The following is a 7,788-nucleotide window of genomic DNA, read 5'->3' on the forward strand; positions in this document are numbered from 1 at the left end:
AAGTAGCCTCTACCCAGAGCACTATAGATCCTATCCTTCTCATCTGGAAGGAGAAGCTAGGATAGTGCACTGAATATGTGCAAGGGCTGGAGAGGACGCAGAAGCCATTGTAACTTGTTTCCCAGGAGCTGCCTCACTAGACATCCCTTACCTCATCTGTGATAATGGGACTTAGTCATTTGTTAGTGTTTGCCTGAACAGTAAGGGATTCATAAATGGTAGCCAGGGTAACAAATTCCCACACAGAGAGATCAGGACATGAGGGTAGGCGTCTCAGTTCTTCAGCTTGCCAGAGCACACAGTGGCTGGAGACACAGCTGTCCAAAGAACCACAGCTAATGTGGACAATTGCCTTTTGCAAACACACACCACACTTTTCTAGGTGGCGGCAAACAAGCTGAGACCCCAACATGACCCACCTGGACTCAACTATCCCACTAGGGGGCAGCAAAGGGCGGACGGGACCAAGAGGCTCTTATACCCACCTTATGAGGGTTATTGCTAATAAAGAACAGTGCAAAAGGAGCCACCCACACGCAATAGATGCTAGCCATGTGCCTTAGTGGCTACTGGAAAGCTACTTGGATTCTATGGTGATGCACACATGGCAAGGACATGAACACATTTGCATTATGGTAGCAGTCAGTGTGTTAAGTGTTGTCCAACGTGTAAGACGACATGCATCCTGCGCGGAAGAACTTGGAATAAAGTAAGTTACAAATGTAGAAGAGAAGATAGAAAAATCAACTATCCCCAGTTGCTCCTTGTCCTAGCTGTCTGACTGGGCTAATTTCTTATAGAATCACAGTGGATGTGGGTCTTGAGGGATTTGAAAAAGAAAAGGGTGTTGAAGTGTTTTGCACATGCCTGCATAGATGATTATGCTGCAGAGTGTCTGAATAAATCTCCTTGAGAGTAAAGGCTCACCTACATTAGGCATTTTTACACCAATGACATTGATGCCAGTGCAAAACCACATGGATGTGGCTTGAAATGGAGCTAAGGTGTAACAAACCTTGGCTTTACACTGGGAATTTGCATCAGTCTAGTTATTCTGTGCAAAAATCCCTAATGAGCCCTCAGAATGAGCCGACCATTTTTCCTTTCACCACGTAAGCCAGGCTTCAAACCCACGGCCCACCCATAGATGCAGAAAGGCAGCTCACTAGCTCCCATGGCCACTGAGGGCTCAGCAAAGCTTATCCTTCTACAAGAAAAGATGAGCCAGATTGTAAGAAACGCTGCCAAAGTAATGATGAACACAGCAGTGCCAGGAGTATAAATTTAAGGTGCAGTTTAATTGTTTCGCTATTGATCTGAGGTTGGTAATTCCACTTCAGACATTGGACACAATATAGCAGAAGGGAAAAGGGAGCTAGCATGTTGTAATTGAGGGGTTGGTTGTTGAAGGCAGAGGATTATTTGAATTGCAGTAGCATTTAGCAGTCCCAATCATGGACACAGAACCCCATTGGGTTTGAGGCTATACAACCCCAGTCCTTGTCCAAGGAATTTACAATCAACACATGGATATGGCCGCTTTGATAGCATGGCAACTGGATGGAATTTAGGCTGCCTTATGGCTTTGGATGCCCTGGGTGCTGTTCATGAGATCTAGGACTGTGCCTTATGTGAACCAGCAGAAATCTTATGTGAAACATCTGGCAAGTCATGCTGAGAGTGAGAGTTGGACCTCTTGAAGAGCATTTAAAGTAATAGTTTTCCAAATAGAGCAAAACTGCATGAACTTACAAACTCAAAGCCTGGTCCACATTCACCAAAATATTTGTGAACCTTCCTGTGAATTTCAGGCCAAGTGACCCCATTTCAGGTGGAAGAAATTTGACCCTCTGTCCTCACAAAACAAGCTCAGAACTTGGTGATTTCAAGTGAATTTAATTTTAAAATTTTCCAGTGCATCCAAACACCCTAAACACAGCAAATACCAGATACAAGGATGTGTATGCGCCAGTATATAATTCATGAAACCTCTGAGCAGCTGAGAAATGAGATGAAATGCAACCAAAAAAGGAAGAGATAGATAGATAGATAAAGGAAGGACCCCATTAAAAGATTAAGATAAAGTTAACTAACCAAAAATAAAGGTGATTTGGAAATTCTTATGGGATTGCTATTTTCAAAGCACTGCACAGACCTTAACTAGTAATTATATTCACATTGTATTAATTGGGCCCATTTCACAGATGGGGGAATGGAGGTAGCGATGAAATGACTTGCCCCATTCCACAAGAACTGTTGGTAGCAGAGCTGGGATTAGAACTTGGGTCCTTCCCGATTCCCAGTCCTGTGCACAAGCCACAAGATAGCACTGGAAAGAGACAACTTGAGTCCTCCAGAGTAGCGGCTCTCAACCTTTCCAGGCTACTGTACCCCTTTCCAGAGTCTGATTTGTCTTATGCACCCCCAAGTTTCACCTCTTTTCAAAACTACTTACAAAATCAAACATACAAAAGCAACACAGCACACTATTACTGAACAATGGCTGACTTTCTCATTGTTACCATACAATTATAAATCAATTGGAATATAAATATTGTACTTACATTTCAGGGTATAGTCTATAGAGCAGTATAAACAAGTCATTGTCTGCATGACATTTTAGTTTGTCCTGATTTCACTAGTGCTTTTTATATAGCCTATTGTAAAAGTGAGCAAATATTTGGATGAGTTGATGTACTCCCTGGAAGACCTGTGTGTACTCCCAGCGGTACATGTACCCCTGATTGAGAACTACTGCTCCAGAGCACTCCCCACCTTGCCAGTCTCCCCTCCAATCTTCTCCTCTTTTCAATGCACTTGGAAACAAATACTAGTTAAGAAAGACCAGAAGAGTCATCTCTTGATCAACAGCGACTGGCAAATTTAAAGTTGTTCTGTAGACTGATTTGGGGGGATTGCAAGTGTTCCTCATACAACACCCAAAGTAAGTGAAGTTAAGCCATTCATTTGTCACACTCCCTTAAAAATACAAATCAAAGCCAGAACTGGAACTTTTTTACATCTGGAATTTGGTTCGACTCCCATGTTTCAATACTGGATCATGTGGGCTTCCACCCATCCCACAATGAGTTTCTTAGAAGGTGGTGCATAAGGGGAACAATGTGAGAACAAAGAGCACAAGTTAGGAACTCAGTTGCCCATTAATTGGGCTGGATTTCCTATGGTGCCAAGTGCCAAAGGGAATGGATCTTTCTGTGCTAGTCACTATAGCCTGTGGGTTGCTGGCCCACAGCTGTTATTGACTCCAATAACTTTGCAATTTGATTACATGCACCAACACAGAGCTCCTAGCCACCTTGGAAGGAGGTGAAAGAAAGTGACAAGGGTGAGTTGTGAGCATAAAAGTCGACCTTAGGAGGAAAGCAGTGACAGGAGAAGGAACGGCTGGATTGGAGGTGGTGCTGGGCAGCCTTTGGCCCAGATTTGGGGTGGGGAACCGCCTCCACATGCAGTAGTAGCAAACCACAAACGTGGAACCGAAGTGGCTGACAGTGGCAGCACATTGAGGTTCTGACCCCATCAAGAACCCAGGCTCCAAACCTGTCCTCTAACTCACTCACGCCCAAGGAGGAGGGTGCACTGGATGCCTTGGAGGGTCACAAGCTCAACCCTATGCAGCTAAAGCAGAAACTCCTGCCTGATGGTGGCTGGGGGAGAGCGGCAGTGGGGAGGATAGTCTCCTTTCCTGTAACAAGGTCACAGAACAGGAAGTGAGGTGTTGCTAGTGAATGTGTGGCCTCTATGACAATGCTACATTCATTGGCAGTCCCTCACTGGCCAGGGTACTGTTATCCCAGGTTATTTACAGAGCACCAGGAGCACTTCACTGACAGAGGAAGATGACCAGTCCCTATCCAGAGGAGCGTTCAGTTAGGCAACCCACATTGGCTGATATTTGGTGTGAACCTCAGGGTCACCAAAAGGCCCTGATGTGCCAGGCATCACAGACACTGATTAGACTGAACTGCGCACTTGGCTGCAGTCTGCCAGACACCCCTCTTGTGTAATAATAATAAAACATTTGCACTTGCACAATAATTTTCACCAGAGGACTTTAAACACTTCAGAAGCAGATGGCTGACAACGCCTCTGAAGTATTTTACTGGCCCCATTGTATTGATGAGAACACTGAGGCCCAGAAGGGTGAAGTAATTTGCCCTAAATCATGCAGTCAGTCAGTGAGAGCTAAGAATCTAGTTCTGAATCATAGCCTGCGAGCTCTAGCTCTTAGTTCAAACTCCTCCACCCAAGCTCGGAATAGAATCAGGAAACCCAACTCCTGGTCCCCTTCTCAAGTCTCTAGACTACACTCCCCCGGAGCCACATCCCAAGACTCCTGGCTCCCTGTGCCCTTCTCTAGCCACTAAACCACATTCTTTACTGAGCACATCTTCTGATAAGACACAAACAGTTGATAATTTAAGGTCATGGGAAATGAGTAGCACAGGCTGCAAGGGCAATGATCAGAGGAAAGTGCTGCACAATAGATTATTCTTTGTTTGAACCACAATGATGGTTAATTGCTAGACTTTAGACCTGAAGACAGCAGCTGCCAAGGGATAATTTTATTGTACAACATACCTGGCACTGAGAAAGTGAAGCAGAGCAGCAGCTTCTGCTCTGTAAAATGAAGCCATACTTGCCTTTGGAAGGCTGGGGTGGGGGGCAGGTTGAAAGAGATGAATGGGCAGAGGAAAGGAGAGGAGAATCAAAGATTAACATGGAGGGGGTGAGAAGACAAGAATGATGAAGGGGCAAGGCAAGGGAAAGGATTCCTGCGAGTTCCTCCCATAACAGTCACATCTTAGCAAGTGCCTCCTGCTGGACTATGAGGGGATAGACTCTCCCCAGCCTCTGGTTTGGGAAGCCTCATTGATGAGTCTTGTCATCATTCCTCAAGATGAATTTTTTTTTTAAACTGCTAAATCTCAGCGCTATTAACCTCAAAAGAGGCTTAACATATGGCAGAGCAAGTCTCCCTCTTACCCTAATTATAAGGCTTGCACTAATGGGGATGTCTTTTAAGTTACAGCTGCTGTGCTTTTGGCTTTTTGCTAACATTACATGCTATTAAAGAGCTACATTAAATGCATGCAAATTGACAGAACATGGAGAGCTTCAGACCAATGAGGGGATGTGTTTAAGCAGTAGCAGAAATATCCCAGGGTCACGCTCACCCTGCTGAGAGCATCGTATGATCCAATCAATCAAACTCCATTCATTAATTAACTAATTCATTAAATAACTTTTTATATGAAGGCTCATCAAGGTGGACTATTGTATTGACAGCAGCATCCTATCAGCACTTGCATTACCAGCTCTCCCTTTCCTCCAAGAACAGTTCAGCAGGCTCCAGAGTAAGGCAGAGCCAGGGTGAGCATACACATTTCCACTGGTGAAAGGTGTCCTGACCCACTTGCCAGGGCCATTTCAAAACCCACCCTTCCTTCCTAGTCAGACAGGATCTTCTTAGCCCAGCAGGTGCATGCTTCGCTGCAGAGCAGAATTCAGCAGGCAGGCCTCCTTAGATAGTAGGCTCTCTCTAATGAGAGGTAATTGCTTTGCAACCAGTCTGGAGTAACTTGCAAGAGGGAATTACATTTGCTGGGTGATTTCAAGGAGGTCAGGGAGGAGACTTCCCACTAAGGCAGAAGCAGAGTAAAACTGAATAGAGCCCTTCTCTAATCCAGCCAAAAAGAAGCCAAAACACTCCCAACCCTAAAGCGCTTTCCCTTTCAAAAGGGGCTTCTGTCTGCCAGCCCTGCTGACTCAAAGCACACCCCAGTTCTCACTGGCAGGGTCCCTCATCCTTGGAGCCATACCTTGTACTTTCACAGGCCCCAGATCTGCAGTTCCATTGATCCAGCTTTAATTCACACCCGCTTGGGGAAGAAAGGGGCAGAATACAGGAGCAGACTGCCAAGGACTTACCAGAGCAATGATGGCTGAAGTGTTTGCTATGGAAGGAAGAATTAGCAGAACAAGGTGGATTTTTTGAAACCACTGTTCACTTTGTAGGGAACTTCAAGCTTCCAAACACCTCACCTTTCCTAGTCTCATCCACTACCGCACCCACCCCCATTATATAACTTTACCCCCACTCAGCCCTCCTTGGCTGCAGCTGCCACAGCTGAGAGTGCTTAGCCAGGATTGCAAACACTGCTCTTGCCCATGAGGGGGTGGGGAAAGCACCACATTAACAATAATACTCGCCCCTTAGAGAGGGGCTGAGCTGTGCAAGGGATTAATGCATTAGTCTTTTGGTTTTGGACAGCTGTGCTCAAAGGCGAATCACAAGTGAAAGGAGTTTGCTGGGACTCATGCCTCTTTTTTTTATTTTTCCATATTGTAAAGTCATCCCATCATGTCAGAGTTGATTATAAGTAGAAGTATGTGTGGTGCATGGAATTCAGAAGGCCAGATGGAGTTCCACTGGCAAAATTCAATGCCTACCAATCTTGGGATAGTAGCAAGGGTTTGGCTGCAGGTCCCTCTGCAGAGCTGAGAACAGGACTGGGAAAGCTGGGGGTGCTTCAAGTCAGGATGGAAGGGCACAGGCTGGGCAGGAAGCAAGGACAGGATGTCAGGACTCAAGAGGCACAGGGCAGGAGTAAGATGGATTGGCAGAGGTGAGACCTGGAATAGCAGAGGTGCAGTGGATCAGGAATCAGTACTGCAGCAGGTTCATGGACGGCAGTTTCCCACCCTATGCCTGGCTCCCTGGAACAACTCTAGAAGGGGCCATGCTGCATTAATGTGGCTTAATGGTAACCTCTGAATCAATTTGTGCTCCCCGAAGAAAATCCCTCCTGGCTTCAGCGGTGCAGGCTGTAATATAGAAAATGGCTCTAGATTTGAAAAATTGGCACTCTGTAGTCCAGCAAGGCAATTCCTGAATCGCTCCCTGCAGCTGTGCTGCTCTGGGTGCTATGCTACTTGCATCCTAAGCTGCAAGGTTGAGAGCCTGTTTGCAGCCAAAAGCAGAGATATTTTTTGTCTGCCTGCCCAAAAACCTGGGCCCCTTTTTCATGATCAGCAGTCAGAGCAAGAAGCCAGGATTCCCAGCTCAGCTGCAGGGCACCAGCGAGCTGCATGAGCCATCTGGGGACAGCAGCAGCAACACCTTTGTGAGATGGGAACCAAGTGGCACATAGAGGTGGGGAGAGGAAATGGATCATTGATACAGCCTCAGAACTCCGCACCCAATTTGACCATTGCCTGTTTGGCAGTCAGCTCCAGTGGGCCCCGTTTCCCCTCCACAGGACAGGAGTGACTCCTACTGGAGTTACCTGCCTTGTGTGGGGTTGCGAGGAGGAGGAGGAAGAAAGGATTGGGTCTCTTCACGTTAGCAAAGGATCAGCAAAGACAGAGTTGGATGTAAAAGGGATGGTGCTAAAAGGAGGTTGTGCTTAGCAAATCACGTGGCCAACCTCCCTTTTGGGGGACATCACCACCACCCAACTGCACTGCATGCCTGGATCTGGGCACCCAACCATTAGTCTGAGCCGAGGGTCCCCCTGCCACACAACTCAATCTAGCCCTGCTATTGCCCATGGATGTGTTGTTTGGGACTAGGATAGCAGCAGGTGTTGCAGGTCAGGGCTGAGGTACATTGGCAGAGCTGGATGGACCAAGGACTGGAAGAGTTTGCTGCTAATCATGATAGAAGTCCACTGGCAAGACAGGAAGAGAGAGAGAGAGAGAGAGAGAGAGTGTGTGTGTGTGCAAAGCTTGCACGGTGGTTGCCCTCACTTATCCCTGGCTGGA

The 7,788-nt window shown here is 46.6% G+C and overlaps 1 long non-coding RNA gene across 2 annotated transcripts in view; it reads right to left on the bottom strand.

Annotated features, from left to right (window-relative positions):
• LOC122457194 overlaps positions 1-6,072 on the bottom strand; it is a 68,416-nt gene extending 62,344 nt beyond the window's left edge. Inside the window, exon 1 of one of the 2 annotated variants that reach the window (XR_006276602.1) lies at positions 5,953-6,072. This is a non-coding gene — a long non-coding RNA (uncharacterized LOC122457194). The remainder of the gene's footprint in view (positions 1-5,952) is intronic. The other variant, XR_006276601.1, reaches the window with a different exon arrangement.
• Positions 6,073-7,788: the final 1,716 nt, after the last annotated feature.

Source organism: Dermochelys coriacea, chromosome 22, assembly GCF_009764565.3.
Source record: "Dermochelys coriacea isolate rDerCor1 chromosome 22, rDerCor1.pri.v4, whole genome shotgun sequence".
In the NCBI taxonomy this organism is placed as follows: Eukaryota; Metazoa; Chordata; order Testudines; family Dermochelyidae; genus Dermochelys; species Dermochelys coriacea.